We start from the raw sequence: 16,617 nt of genomic DNA, 5'->3' as shown, positions 1-16,617 counted from the left end.
ATATCAATATAGTTCTAAGCAGATGTTTTTGTTTGAGTCCACCAAATCTATTTTATATACAGCTTCAGTTGGCCCCTGCAGCCCTTTATGAAGCAGTGGTCTTTATCACATCATGCTATGTCATGTGAGATAGCTGCTGAACTTTTTGTGTTTGGGTGCCTAACAATGCAGTTTTTATGAAGACTTTTAAAATGTCCAATCGGTTTCATCTGGTGATAGAGACTTATAAATCATTGTGGTATCTGTTTGTGCCATGATGATCTGGAGGAAGTCTAAACCCTAGGCACACATGAAAAATACACCCACGTAAGTGCATAAAACAAATTTTAAAATTACTACTTCATTTTCTCTTTCATTTCTGTTCCCTCTAAAATAATTTTTTAATTTCATTTGATAATGTTGATAAAACAATGTGTCATTTAACACAATAAATCACATCTGATTGACAGAATTTAACGCAAGGAACAAATTAACACAGCTACACCATAGCAAAATTGCTTATGAATTTGGACACTAAATTCATGTAATTTTAAAATGAAAATGAAATCTGAACATAGATGTTGAATAAGTAAGTCAATGGAACCAGTTAAAGTGTCTATTGACTGACTTACAGGCAGAATCACAACTGCAAGGCCAGTCACAGGATGCTTTCTTTACAAACAGTAATTCATGAATTTTCAACAGTCTGCATACTACACCTAACTGTTAAAAGTAAAGTTTTCTGAGTTGCTTTTAGAAAAAAGAGAACAGAGTGTATAAATTTTATATATAAATACCTAAATCAGTTTATTCTGTATATCCAATCTATAGTGTTTAGTAGCTGTGTTTCAGCCCAGTTCAGCTTTTTCTTTTTGATTTTTCCCTAAGTGATACTAAGCAAAATCTTTCTGTCAGCACTATATATTTGCCTCTATATTACAAGATCTAACAGTTGCAACATAGAAAAGAAATACTGTCAGCAATGAGACCTGAAATATGGAAATTATGAAAGCAAAAATTTCACTCTAACAGTGATATTTGCCAGTTGTGTACATGGAAAAATAGTACAAATGTGGGGAAAGGGTAGCTGAATCTACAACCTGCATATGTATTCTGGCTTTATCGAATTGAATTATAATTCCATATTACCAACACCATATCATGTTCAAATCTCTTAACTTTGTTTTTTCTTTCTTTAAACATGTTAAAACTTTGAAGATACTTAGTGCCCAAATAAATTAGAATAATTAGCACTGAATTCTGTTTAATTATCTATATTTTTTTGTGCTTTCAGAAGATAATACCTTTCTCTCTGCAATTGTAGAGTCTTGCCCCTCAGAAAATGAGAAATTTTGCTGTTCTCCATGCTACAGCAGGGGAAAAGGAGGACAGAGCAGCAGAGAGAAACAGCTATGTAGTGACGACTTTTTAGCCTTTAGACATATGGCTTATTTTTAACTTTGCCCTTCCCCCCCCCACCCCCACCAGGCACACTGACTTCATTTTAAGATCTTCAGTCCTCCAGACTTCAAAAACTCAGGCCACATTATTTACCTAAGTACAGATTCAGTGAAGTATTTTTTTGTAAACGTCCCAACCAGAACATAGAATCAATAACTTTGAAATCTACTATCTTGTATCCAATATATCAACCTTTTTGCAATTATTATTTCAGGAAGGGCTGGACAGGACAGATTTGCCAAAAATAGAATCTATTTAGTATATTTCAGTTAAAGAATATTCTTCCACAAGTTAAAAGCAATTAAACTAACATGGAAGTGCACAGAAAAACTATGCCAGCTGTGCTGGTTTTGGCTGGGATAAAGTTAATTTTCTTCATAGTAGCTAGCATGGGGCCATGTTTTGGATTTGTGCTGAAAACAGTGTTGATAATACAGGGAGATGTTTTTGTTACTGCTGAGCAGTGCTTACACAGTGTCAAGCCCTTTTCTGCTTCTCACCCCACCCCACCAGTAAGCAGTTTGGGGGTGTACAAGAATTTGGGAGGGGACACAGCTGGGACAGGGATATGTCATCACTCAGCTGACCAAAGGGATATTCCAGACCATATGATGTCAAGATCAGCATATACAGCTGGAGGAAGAAGAAGGAAGTGGGGGACGTTCAGAGTGATGGCATTTGTCTTCCCAAGTAACCGTTACATGTGATGGAGCCCTGCTTTCCTGGAGGTGGCTGAACACCTGCCTGCCGGTGGGAAGTAGAGAATGAATTCCTGGGTTTGCTTTGCTTGCATGAGTGGCTTTTGTTTTTCCTGTTAAACTTTTTATCTCAGCCCACGAGTTTTCTGACTTTTACCCTGTTAATTCTCTCCCCCATTCCACTGTGAGGCAAGTGAGTGAGCAGCTCTGTGGGACTTAGCCACCAACTGGGATTAAACCACGACACCAGTTTAAAGTCAATATTCTGGATTTATACACAATTTAATCCCATAGAAAGTAATTCAGTTTTGGTTTATTCCCTGCAGTTCTTTAAAGTTACGTTTAAAAATTTTAAAGTTACAGTTTAAACCATTCAGTGCTTGCAAAAGTAATTAAATTTAAAGCTTATTGAAGTATATATTGTACTTGATTTTTTTTTTTTTTTTTTCTGAACATCTCAAGACTTTTATTTCCTGGAACCGATTCCTGTGTTTTTGTCTTACAGTATGTACAAATCATATGAGGGTTTCACATCAGTACAAGCACCATAAGCTACTTCGAAACATGCCAAATGCTTTACCAATTTTTTTTCTCCCTGTTCTTACATTGACACTTTTGTATGTATTACCTAACTCTTTTTTTCAATTGGGGATAATATCTATCAAATTGTTTTTCAAATGATCTAGATACCAGGTTGCCTGTTGGAACACATGATTTATTTACAAATCAGCTTTCAAAATCCAGCTATCTTCCAGTTCAGGCACTAAATAAGGTCTGTTCTAGGAACATCTCTGAGATGGATAAAAGTGGAAATAGAAGATACTGAATTACTTTGGGTATTAATATATACAAATCATATTACAAGAAAGTGGGCTAATAATAAACCAAATTAATCTAGAAATTACTGCAAACTGGTTGTTCAGCTGATGTCAACATACAACAACTTATAAGCATCATAAGATTTCAGAAGATACTGTGTAGCTTGTCTAACTAGCTGCCCATGAAATTAACAAGATATTAACCCAGTAGTCAGTATTATATTTACATCTAGACTGGTAAATGTCAAAATGAAAGCATATATGCTTTGCAACTGTAAAGAAATACAAAGGAAAATTATTATCTGCATTTAACAGATGGAGAAACTCTTCCAAAGAGATGGAAAATAATTTGCCTATGTCAGTTGGCAGTCCAGTCTCCATAACAGGAATTAAAACCTGTCACAGGTAAGTTGCTATCCTGTAAACTACACAGTCAACATATATTCAACTATTAAAGAAGAAAGGCTTATTCTGACAGCATTTTTTCCAGCCTACATCCTGGGAACAATAATTTTCCTCTTTAACCTTTTTTCAGAAATAAACAACAGACCCAAATGCAAAGTTCAGCTTCTGCTGTTACAGACCTTAATAGTTTTTGATTGCTGATGCACGTATTTTGTTCATTATAAATTAAACAAGGGAGACAGATTTCTACCTGAAGAAGCATGTCTGTCAAATGTGTGGTTAGCATGGTGTTTTTCATAAAATTCTGCTATGGATGGCTAACATGCTGATTAATGGATTTTAAGGACGAGTTTGCAGTTTTGAAGGATAAGTACTCTTTCCAATTTAGCAACGAAAAAATTGTAAAGATTTTTTCCTTCTGCAAATGTATGCACATTTATTTAGAGTTGGTATATTAATAAATGACAACTGCTACAGAAAGTAGTCTAGCATTAAATTAAATACATTTCATGACCCACTCTCTCAAAATGCATTATCTTTTAATATATTATGCATGCAAATATAATGACACTACATAGATGACAATCTTAAAGTCCCATGCAAAAATGAAAGCCTGTTTGTCTGATGAGTTAAAATAACCTTGAAGTATTTATAAAAATTCACTGTTTGATAATATTATAGTATTACATAATTGTTTTAGCACTTAAAAGTCTTATGTAAAGAAAAAGAAAGAACAAAGGCTGCTTGACTCTCTATCACAAATTATCAACAAAGGATAATTAGGATATTTTAGTGCAATTTATAGGACCAATAACAGAAAACAAGTCTGGAAGGGACTCTTTAAGACACTACTTGCCCTGGGACAGTAATAATTATGTAATCCATGCTTTTAAAATCTTTTTATTACAGGTCTTAAATTATGTAGTTTTTACAACCTGCGCAATATATACTTACCATTGAAGCTACTTTTATTGTCTAATTGAGATCTCACATAAAATCTCATTACTTCTTCTAGCCACCACAGAGAGGAAAAATCAGCTTGTTCTTTTTTGGAGCAGGCTACTAGGTTTTTGAAGAGTGTTATCAGTTCCTATCCAACTCTTCTTTTATATAACATAACTCCAGGTGTTTCAATCTGTTCTCATTGATTAAGTTTTCTGGAGTTTTCCAGAGTTCCTAACTTCTTTCTTGTCTTTTTTTAGGCTTTCCAAACATCTCACCTTTTCTCTAGACGTCAGTTTCCGGAGGTTATGTCAACACTTCATCTATCAAGACAGCTATTCCATACTACGTATTTCTGGAATTTTTTATTCCTAAATGCAATTTTTTAAAAATGTATTTATGTTAAAGTACAACATTATACAGGCTAAGTCCAACATTTGCTACTGTACTTTAAACCTGCATTCAACATTACTGAAAGCCCTCCAAGCATGGTGAAACATGTAAAAGCTTTTTTTTGTTCCAGTTGTTGGTTAATTGTAGAAGATTGTTTGATCTGTGGCAACTTCACAGTGAATGCCACTTGATATCTGTTTTGACAGTAAGCCGCTAATAGCTGTTCTTTCGGTAAGGTTGCCCAAACAATTTTTTTTACTTTTTTATGAAACTTTCACTTAGACCACGGTGCTTCCCAATTTAGCTTATGAAAATATCATACAGGACAATGACAAAAGCCTTAGTATAGTGATGATACCAACATATACTTTTTTCTTTCTCTGAAAGTTTTATCCTGCTCTAGAAGGAAATTAAGTTGATTTGACATTATGCACTTAGAATAAATTCAAGTTGGCTGGTTTTCTTCTACTTGTTTTCCTCCAGGTGTGTAAATACAGTTTATTTTATTATCTGTCCCAGTGTTTTTCTGAAAACTGAAGTTATTGTGGCATGTCTATAATTCTTCAGCTGCTCCTTCTAAAAGCTTGAAAATATATTCATCATTTTTCAGTCTTCTGGAACCTCATCTATGCTCTACATGTTCTCAAAGATAAGTGTTAATGAATGCGTGAATGTGTCAGGTATTTGAAAATCCCTATTTCTTCCAAGTAGTCTCCAGCTGTTCCCTACCCATTGTACCCTGAGGTCTTATACATGCTTATTTCATGCAGCTATCCCTGCAATGGACTTTTAGGAGGACAATAGTAGTGAATGATTCTGCTCTCTCATCATTATGTGTTAACAGCTTTGTACTTCCATTGAGAATTAATTAATATTCTTACTTTTCCTCCTACTACCAATGCATTTACCATTTAATTGCTCTCAAATTATTAATACAAATTTAAGCCTGATTTATCTGATACCTAGTTTTGTTTTACCAAATCCTGCAAATGGAGAGCCTGAAAACTTTGAATAACTGTATCAACAGAAAATATTTATACAATTCTAATAACAAATCACTGCTTATTAAGAGAACATTTCAAGACTGAGGAGACAATGGCAGGTTCAGGGTTTTTTTTTAATTTCAAGGAACTTTGCATCAGGCACTGAAAATAAGCCTGCTGAGGGACCATAGTAGAATGTTTGGAAACAAGTTCTTTGAAGAATTTACTGCCTCGCAGCTGGAGAATACTTTCTCCTTGCCCACTGTTCCTAATCTGGAAATCACCTCTCCTTACCACTGAGAACAGTTTAGTACCTTGCCCTATTTTGGACTAGGAACAAAGTATTTGGGAACACAGAATAGGAAGCCTGCACATGTGGTAAATTATCATTCTTACCTGGGAGAGCACAGATAATTCTTAAGCATAACAAATGATATTTCATACTTTTCTGTAAATGGAGAAACATCAGAATTTGAAAATATTAGCCAATACAACAAAACATACATACACTGACAAAACCATACATTTTCCTGGAAGAACAGCGGTAGCTGAAATTTCATGCCAGCTACACACTTTATTACAATAAACATCAAATAATCATCTTCTCCCCACCCCCCAAATATATATAACCTAAAATCATAAGGAAATTAATTGTAATAATATTTACTAATGTTATCTTTCTAGATATTTAGGTAATTTTATACTAGTGTAAATTAGAAATCTATTTCCATGCTTAGAAAAGTATGCAGAGTCATAATAATGCTTTTATTAAATAGTAGGGATCTTTTACTTAAAAACAAAACAAATCAAAACAAAACAAACCACAACAAACAAGTTATTGTTTTGCATCTTTTCTGAAACTACAATGCCATATTCAGTGACTATGTAGAAAATGAAGCAATCAGGTTTCAGTTAAATAAAAGTGTGTTAAAAAACTATAACAATTGATCTTTCTAGTATTATTATAAAGAAAAAAATTTTTTTTTTCTATATAAACCTTTTAAAAACATACTCCAAGCTATATGTTAATTTCATTATTTCCTAGGGTATTAACATCTTACAATAACGCAATTTCAAATAAAATTTAAATTATTTTTTAAATATCCTAGATAGAAGTTTGAAGGCATCCTGTTCTATGCATCTGTACATTTGGTCATGCACCAAGTCAGCTTTACTGAAATAGCACACACTAATTATTTCAACACAGAAAATAAAATAACTTGATGCTTTCTAAGATGTTTATTAATAGTGTGTATAAAGAGAGGGGCAAGACAAATAAGCAGTTAATGACCTGAGGCCTCACCAATGTATCTTCAATGTGGTGGACAAAGCTAATAAAACAATGTTACTGTAAATTAATCATGATATAAGTAGGTTTCAAATTAGAATTCAAATGTACATGTTGAATGACAGTCTTTAGCACTAGATTAATATAAACAGGACAATTTTTCAATTGAAAATATGTTAATTCATACCGAAGTGACACAAGATTTAACAGTATGTAAAGTACAGTAATAGTTCTACATTTACAGAAGTAAATAGAAACATGAATGGAAAAATCCTGAAAATGATTTTTTATTTATATGTTAATTGATATGTCAAGCATTTCTTATCAAGGGAGGAGCAAGGATTAACTAGTGTTTATAAAGTCAGAACTGCTTAGAATCAACTCAGTCATCATTCATAACTCCCAGGTACCACTATCCTTGTAACTTTGTTAACATTCAGTTTTTTCTTCCTTCCTCTGTAAATTATGAATATTTTTAGTATCTTGATGTTACAGGGAAAAAATTCCTGTCAATCTACATTCTTATTACTATACTACTGAACTAGGCTTTAAAGTCCTAAAATATGCACGTAAGTGATTTTTAAAGGACTGTTCCTTCCCCAGACACTTTAAAATTCATTTGGAAATGCTGATACTTTTTTTTGCTGATATTTCAGTATATTAATGTAAAAAAATAACATTTGAGTGGGAAAAATGTCTAATAAAAATCCCATTAATATGATAAATCTTAGACACAGTCATATCTTTTAATTAAATCACATTGAAAAAGCTGATCCAAACTTAGTTAACTTTGAGGTACCACAGAGGAACTTCCCTTGATTAAGAAGAAGATCAAAGAAAGAACGAAACTGCACTGTTTGGTAAGTTACTTAAAAGCTGGTTTGATTAAAGAATGTTAGCTAATATTCTATTTACTTGTGTTAGAGGCAGCACCCCACTGATAATAAAGCTGGAAGACATAGTTGGCACGTCCTCTATAAGTTGTATCTACATTTGATTGATTTCTGCAGTTCTGGACACATATTTGCACTACAGAGACTTGGGGGAAAAAACTAACCTTAATTTTAAATTTATGCATAAAAAGAAGCTTTTATTTAGAGAAGAAAAGGAAGGAGGAACAGAAAAAACAAATATAAACCAAAAGGCTTTCAAATTATAAGTACTTCCCACAGGTATGTTATTAGAAAGCAGAGCTCCATTATCTTTAACTAGGTTTTATCCCCAAGGTTATCTGATTGTTGACCATTTCTTTGAAACAAAAACAAGGTACCCGCTCAAGACTAAAATTCATTTAACAAAACAAAATACTTGCACCAGGCATTGACCATTAAGATTTTCTATAGTGAATTGTTGTTCAAAGGTAAGCACCATATTTTTCTGTTTTACTCAGATTTCACTTCAAATGTATTTTAAGGCTTCTTTAAGGAGAAACTTTTTTTTTTTTTAATAGAACTACTGACAGAGCTGGAAAAAAATAAAAAACTTTGTTTTACAGCAGAATGGTAGACATAATCCTGTTTTATCCTTTCATATCCTAGCTTGCATCATCTGAAAAGGCATTTGCATGATCACTCCAGGCCAAAGGATACCAAGTTAATGTTTAGGATTCCACTCTGTAAAGAGGTGAGGGACCTTTAAAATCTTTCTTTCATTCTGTTTTCCAGGTTGAATCTGACTACATCTCTGTGTCACAGCCTGGCTCTATGTTCCTGGAAATAAATGACTTGAGATAAGAGCAGGGACCTCGCAACAGTCTGAAAAGAACATGCACCAGTCACTTCTCTCAAACCATTTCTTGATAACCTTCTAGAAATAGAGCAGACACTGATGCAGCTGAGGTTCCTTCATTTAGTCATGACATAAGAGAGTTTCTACACCTATCCTTACTTCACTGGTGTACGTGAGGGAAAGGCAAGATGACTTTCTCTATAAGGTTGTAGTCAAAAAACCGTGGTGCTGGTGGATTGGAGGGGCCCAGATCCTCCTGACTGTGAAAACACTGAGTGCTGACATATTGTACCCATTTTACTTCTTGCTTTAGGACTCCAGACTCTTGACTTAGGTGGCTGACATATGGGGACATTCATATCCTCCATGGCTTGTTTCACAGGTGGGACCAGTGGGAATGCAAAGAATATTACAGACCTTGGCACATATTTGCTTTGGATTCAGTTCTAACATCATGCTGGATAACTCTTCAGTCTGAGTACCTTAGCTGATAAATGCTATTCAAACTGAGTGAAGTTATCATAATATGTTTCCTGTATTCATTCCTAAGACTTTTGATTATCCTACCATCTGACTTCAACATAACAATCACATATCCGTCCACATCTGTCTGTTAGAACACTGAGTGCACTATGGTCTCATGGCAAAGAATCCCTTCAAGGCAATTGTTTAGGATGTACCATGCGTCTGTATGCATTTTCTGACTCCCTATGAACCATGCAAAAATAACTTAAAAAAATTAAAGTTAATGTCTGTTAACAGCATGCAGGCTTTGTCCGTATCAGCTGTACAGGAATTCTGCCATGAGTATTAGCTTCTATTACTTAGCTTAATATCCAAGAAAATCTTCCTACATAGCACATAAACACTGATTCTCAACATAAGTGAAGGTAGCGGACTCTCTTCTCATTTTTTTTTCTTTTTTTTCTTTTTTTAAGCAGTACTTTAATATAAAGGGTATATGAAATTGAGTATAACAACACGGAAAGTAACTGGAAATTTCAGCAAGAATGAATGATCTTAAGAGCTTCTTTGTTAGTATCTAGTGGATTATAAGCAAATCTTTCTTGAAAGTTTGCTTTCTCCTGAACTTAAGGGTACTAGCTTCAATTGTTGCTGAAGGAGAAGAAGTTAGAGTGGGGGATAATTTTGATTTCTATTTTGAATTAATTTTTATTTACCTTTCAGTTTCTGATAACTGGTGGAAATTGAATAGCAGGCAATAAATTACAGGTTTCTTAACTGACACCACTTCTTTTAATTGCATAGAGATTGATTCATTACCAAAGAATAGATTATTAATCATTCATATTGCTATAAATTTTATTCAATCTTTCAACATCACACTTCCTATTTACTTCACTTTGTTTTATAAAATAATACCAATCCTCTTAAAACATCTACTAGAGTGGAAATTTCCATCTTCAGAAACTACTGTGTCTTTACTAACTCCTGTAAGAACTGTACGGTGTAACATTGACATGAAAATTGTTTACTTTTTTTTTCAAGTGGTTTAATTCCCAGAATCTACTTGGCTTTTGCCTTTGCTATTTCTGTATTGACCACTAAAATATAATTGATCTTCTGCCTCAAAGTTCCTGCTGTTTCATGAGCTCTGTTACGATTCAACATAATCTGTTTCCCACTGATGTTGGAAAACATAATAAGGTCACAGCAGGGAAGCTTTAGCTTCATTAAAGCACATTATTATAAAAAATAAAATGATCTAGAGTAAATTGATTTTGTCCTTGTGGTACAGTTTGCATATATCTACATTAATCTGAGCATATAAAGCAGCAATAAATTTGCTAGCCCTATTACATTACAAATGAGTCTCCTTATCTTTCATTTCACCATGGGAACCTCTAGTGGCAGATGGAGATGTCAATACTTCACATTCCAGGTGATATCTACCTTTGTTGAGTAAAAAGATGTTAAACCTCCCCGCAAGAACCCAAAGACCCAATCAATAAAAATGTTTATTTCTGTCTCTAAGTTGTTTTGAAGACTTTGCCTGTGTCCAGCAAATGTACATGTCAGAATTATTTAAAAGAAATGGTCAAGCAAGGAAACAAATTTAAATTTTGACCCTCTCAGACTTTCATTTATCATGGAAACCGATAATAGAGGGACTGTGCATAAAGATTTAAGGTAGAGAATCAGTGATTGTTCTATTAATCTAGTTTAACTGATACTAAAATCTGACAGAACGAATTACAAGTTGCAGGCAGGAAGGCTTATCAACTCATTACTACTTTCAAGGTTCTCCCTTCTCTCTTTCTTTTTGCCTTCAGCTGCTGGCAAAGGATAGGCTTTTGCAGTTCAATTTTTCAGTTTATTTTTGACTGCTTTTAATTAAATTTGATGGCCTGCTTCTGCACCAGTGAAGTTATTGGAGTTGCAAAGCACTTTGCTGTTATAATGATGGCTCCCTTGATGTCTGTTCATTATTAACTGCTTTTCAAAAGTGCTTCTCTCAACTCTCATTTTATAAATATTTAAATAACTGTGAATTTCTATAACATAAATATCTGGGCACTAGCGATAGGAATTCTATTGCCTATTTAATAGGTTTTACATAGTAATATGATTTTTAAATAAAGTTATACATTATAATGTTAATTGGGAAAGTGTTGTTCCTAAATCATGTTACTTGTAAGTGTCAGCACAAATTGTAGTTGTATTTCAAAGCAGCAGTAATCAATGAATTAGTCAGTAGTTTGTGAACTATTGCTTATGTGGCTATATTTTTCACACATCTTAATTATTCAGAGCAACAGACAAATAAGTAAATAATACAAAACAAAACAGAGCACTTCTGATTTTTGCACTACAAGCGATATTACTTGGTTTAACCTCAATGCCTTCTGAAACAAATTTCCATTTTTAATACAAAGTTACCAGGAAAAAGATGATAGAACAAAGGAAAGGAAGGGGATTTTTAATTACTAGCACTTTGACCAATGTGAGACAAAAGACTGCTTACATAAAGTCTCGTGAAGAATTTAAGAGCCCTAAAATCTTTCAATAGGCAGGACTTAGTTCTTAAAACAAAAGATTTCTCTTCGCTGTTTAATGGGTCAGCTACTTGCCCCATCTCCCATGAGCAGGGAGCCTTAAAGGAATGTAATATTCTTCTAAACATTAAAGAAGAGAATTTTCTCATGTTGAGAAGTCCTTTGTTCTGCAAAGAGTCACACTGGCTTCAGTGAAAATTCTCTCAGAGGAGGGATGCATTCAGTATGAGTAATACAGGCAAAATGTGATACTGCACAACTCAGTAGTGAACAAATTTTGCCCTTTGAATAGAGAAGGAAGGAGACTAAGAGGTAGTTTGCCATGTGGTTCTGGAAGCTTAGAATTATTTTAGAATATTTTGTTCTAGAAAACAGTAATTTTAAATTGTAAAGTGGCTATCTCTTTGGCAAAAGGTGTATCTCTAATTACTTTTGCATCGCATAGGACTACAAGTTCCAAAGCCTATGCAAGCAAGTAGAACATCTGTTTTTTTCTTCCATATGGGCTGCTCTCTGCTCATATTTATACTGTGTCCAGCTTTAGGGTACACCTCCTGCTGCAAGTTCCTCACCTAACTTTATTACTCATTTAAAAGAACATTTTATTATCTATACCTTTAATAAAACAAAACTGTAATCATACCTGAAAGGTGGAAATTCTTTTTAGTTAGATCTATGCTTTACATGATAAAAGTATGTGTGTATACTCATGTGCCTTCTACAATCATTCTGATGGAGTCTTTTTATATAAACACTTTTAAAAATAATTAAAAATTCTCCAAAAAAATAAATTTAAAGTGCACCTAATTCCTCTACAGACATTCAGAAATCAAATGGCCAAAGTTTGGTTAAGATGAATTCAGTTTGTTGCTTGAAGTAAGTCTGCACTGGCTGTGTTCACGCGACAAGTGAAAATAAAAGGTGTAGAAATTCTCCTGCATGACAGTTGAAAAAGGTGGTAATATAGTTACCCACTACAAGTGCAGCAAGGGAGCTACTCTTCTATAAATGTAACACAGCCAGATATATCCATATTAGATTTAATAGTGACAGCTATGGTAAATGTGGCCTTAAAGACCTTTGTCCAGCTTAATAATCCACACACACCTCCAATGTCCTTTAATTTCTACATATTCAAGACTATGGAAGAAGTTTCAAATGAGTCAATTGTCCTCTGTTCTTTCACCTTTTTCTAAGTCTTGATATTCCCTGACATATTACAGAGGCAAAAGATGTGACACCCTCAATTTACTCCTGTTTCATAGTTTCATATTTTCAATAATGTTAATATAACCCCTTTGATTTCTCAGCAGGTGGTATCCCATCTGTCACACACAAATCCTCCAGAAATGTCATACTACTGCAGGAAATGTGTCCATCATGACCCAGCTGTCCATTACCAGAGGAAGAGTTTCAGTTTTCTGTCCCTGCTGATTCTTCCACCTTCTACAAGGACTACCTTAAATACTTCAAAGAAAATATACATAAACTGGGGAAATTCCTGCACATTAGTCACAACTGGCTAGGACTGCTTCTATTCTAAGTTCAACCATGTTTTAGAGTAAGAATAATCTTTTCTAACTGTTCCCTACTAAAAAGGCAATTTTACATTTAAAGTAACAATTGCAAAGTTTCCAAAGAATCAGGAAATCTTCTTAATTATTTCATTAATTATTTTGTATGAACAGCTGCTATGTTTCCAGCTAACAGTGCTCAACCTTTCTGGTCAGACAGGAGAGGGACAAACACTACCACCTCTTTTTTCAGTTTGATTAGACCTGCTTAGCACATAGAGTCTAAGCTGAACATCCATGCATGGTGGTTCCAGGCCTGAGGAGCAGGAGTCAGTAGCTCTAGAGAACAGAGGAAACTGTTGTTTCATCTGAAGGGTTGGTTACAGACAGTGGAACCAAAATCTATGAATGAAGATATAATCTATGAATCTATTATGTAATCGTCACCCCTCAGTCGCCTATTTGCTGGACAACATGAGTCCCCACATTTGGAATTTTAAGTAAGTACCTGTATATCTGTCTAAGAACTGTACTGTGGTCCACCACAAGCTAGAAGTTCAATTTGCATAAGACCTTTCAGTGATGATGGAACAGAACAACACTGAGCTGACCTGTCCTAAAAGGACTGAGTTTCACGGGGAAACCTGAAACCCATCAGGTCCCCGTGAAGTTTCATACAGACTTCAGAAAGGACCTCCAAAGGCAGATGAAAAAAAACAGATGCATTAGCTGCCCTCTTGGAATATTGCTGAACTTTTCACAACCTCACTAAATATGTTGAGACTAGAGAGAGATCAGGTGTTATATTTACTGCTAATATGCTTTGAAGCAGTGAATGTCTAAACATGATTTTTGCTGTAGTAAGCAATGATGTGTTTGTGTGCATGTAGGCTGCTTGCCAATCTGACTGACACTATTTGAATGCTAATGATTTATTAGAGAACAGTAAGTCAGATTTAAAGTGCTTTAAAAAAATACAGCATCAAACCACAATGGTTTGGGAGTTTTTAAGACTGATCTGAGATAAAACATAGGGAGAGTTCTTGTACAATGTTTGCTTGCATGTTTGATTTGTAATGTTAACAATGAACTCAGAAGGTCTTTTCTATGAATTACTGCAAACATTCCTCAGCAAAGGAAGCTAACTAAACTTTTCTTAAGAAAGAATTCAATCATCAGGTATACTTCTATGGATAATATATTTATGTTTATATGAAAATAAAAATCAATACCAGAAAGGAAAGAAAGAAGAAACCTAGAAGCCTTTAAAAGAGTCAATTTTAGATTTCATTATTTATTTATTTTAATTTTGAGGTCAAAAGGAGCTGTAGAAAGATGAGGTACAGACACAAGAATGTTTCTTCTTATTTTCTGTTCCAGAAAGTTAAAACCATTTTGGTACAAGTGACATGTATTTTATTCCAGCACATTTAGATGAAAACAACATAATTTTTGTGACTGCTGTTACATTCACAGTAAATAAATTAGCAGATGTTTCTGATTAAACATTTGCCTCTGAATTTGGATAAAACATATTACAGAAAAGTTACAGGAGAGTATATGCAAAATATAAAATGTAATCACAGATAAACAGAGTCCTTCAGAGGTAAAGGGAAGTGTCACTCCCATAGTAAATGTGGATAAATTGACAAAGTAAAACTTTTAAAAATGCTTTAAATTAGTCCATTTTGCTATTTGTATCAGTTCTGACATTTTTAAGCCTCAGATGTAAGCAATTAATGGAAGAGGTAATACTCATTTAATGAATTACTAATATTTTATGATAGAATTTTGTTACTAATTCCTCTGTATTACCTACAAACCAGACAGAGAACACTGGAAGCATAGAGAAGACCATTTCTCCCTCAGTTTCAATACTAATTGTGTATCAGTCTTTAGTAACTAGGACAAGCACTTACAGATTAAGCACTGCTTATGGTAGTGCAGTAAATAAGAGTTTCACTATTGCTAGTAGCAGATCACAGGCTTCATGCTCATTTTGCAAGCTTTCAGAACTGAAGTTTGTGAGTCCTAATTTGTCTGAAACTGCCTTGACCTGCCTGAAGGTGTATTTTAGCTTGTTTAGATATAATTTTTTCTCATCACCACCTCGCTATGCCTGACTTGTTTTACTGTGAGGTTTTGTTTTGGGGTATTTTTTTGGTTTTGTTTTTGTAGTGTATAACCATAATTTTAAATAGGTAGCAGTAACATGTAGGTATTCTGTATAGAAATGTCAATGACTTTAACATAATGATTTGGTCAAGGGCTTTCAGGTATGAAAACAAAGGCCTTGAAAATGGGGTACATGATGGGGTGTAGAGTAGCACAGGCAGTAAATGACAAGAAACAAGGCCGAGTCTGGCACTGGAGACCTTAGAGTTAAGAACAACTCACCAATGTTCAGTTAAAGTGCAGACCTGTACCAATCATGATTGCAAAGAGCCTAAAGAACATATGCTTAACATATGGATAGCACATTCTGTACAATCAATTCAGATATAACATGAACTAGCAGGCCAATGAAGAAATAGCAAAGTGTAAAGAGTTTTAGAAAATGCAAAAATGATGCCATGTAAATCCTAGACTGAGTAGGAAGAAACCTTCTACCTCAACATCATACTCATTCTATCAAAGGAGTCAAGTTGCTGACGGCTCACAGTACCTTGCCCCCAACTCCAGACCAAAATCAACAATTGTAGAACCTACAGAAGCAGTAAAAGAGAAAAGGGGTAGATACTAGGAGTGTGTGCATAGCAGTTTTAACCGAATTATTGTTATGGAGACCTCTCCTCTAATAATATAATTTTTTAAATTCAGAATAGAATAGAATAGAATAGAATAGAATAAAATATTTCAGTTGGAAAGGACCTACCATGGTCATCTGGTCCAACTGCCTGACCACTTCAGGGCCGACCAAAAACTAAAGTATGTTGTTAAGGGCATTTTCCAAATGCCTCTTAAACACTGACAGGCTTGGGACATTGACCACCTCTCTAGAAAGCCTGCTCCAGTGTTTGACCAACCTCTCAGTAAAGAAATGTTTCCTAATGTCCAGTCTAAACCTCCCCTGGTGCAGCTTTGAACCATTCCCACGTGTCCTATCACTGGATCCCAGGGAGAAGAGATCAGCAGCTCCCTCTCCACTTCCCCTCCTCAGGAAGCTGCAGAGAGCAATGAGGTCACCCCTCAGCCTCCTTTTCTCCAAACGAGGCAAGCCCAAAGTCCTTAGCCGCTCCTCACAGGACATGCCTTCCAGCCCTTTCACCAGCTTTGTTGCCCTCCTCTGTATGCATTCAAGGACCTTCACTTCCTTCTTAAATTGTGCGGCCCAGAACTGCAGACAATACTCAAGGTGAGGCCATACCAACGCTGCAGAGAGCGGGCTAAT

General features: G+C 34.7%; 1 protein-coding gene across 3 annotated transcripts in view; it reads right to left on the bottom strand.

Moving 5' to 3' along the window:
- PTPRD (protein tyrosine phosphatase receptor type D) overlaps positions 1 to 16,617 on the bottom strand; it is a 1,297,083-nt gene that overhangs the window by 918,317 nt on the left and 362,149 nt on the right. The window contains exon 5 of one of the 3 annotated variants that reach the window (XM_052775887.1): positions 6,076 to 6,127. The exons of the other annotated variants lie outside the window; for them this stretch is intronic. The gene's annotated coding sequence lies outside the window, so the exon portion shown is untranslated. The remainder of the gene's footprint in view (positions 1 to 6,075; positions 6,128 to 16,617) is intronic. 3 annotated transcript variants of the gene reach the window in all.

This window comes from Harpia harpyja, chromosome Z (assembly GCF_026419915.1).
Source record: "Harpia harpyja isolate bHarHar1 chromosome Z, bHarHar1 primary haplotype, whole genome shotgun sequence".
In the NCBI taxonomy this organism is placed as follows: domain Eukaryota; kingdom Metazoa; phylum Chordata; class Aves; order Accipitriformes; family Accipitridae; genus Harpia; species Harpia harpyja.
Note: the sequence above shows the minus strand (reverse complement) of the source record. Positions and strands in the feature narration are given on the sequence as shown.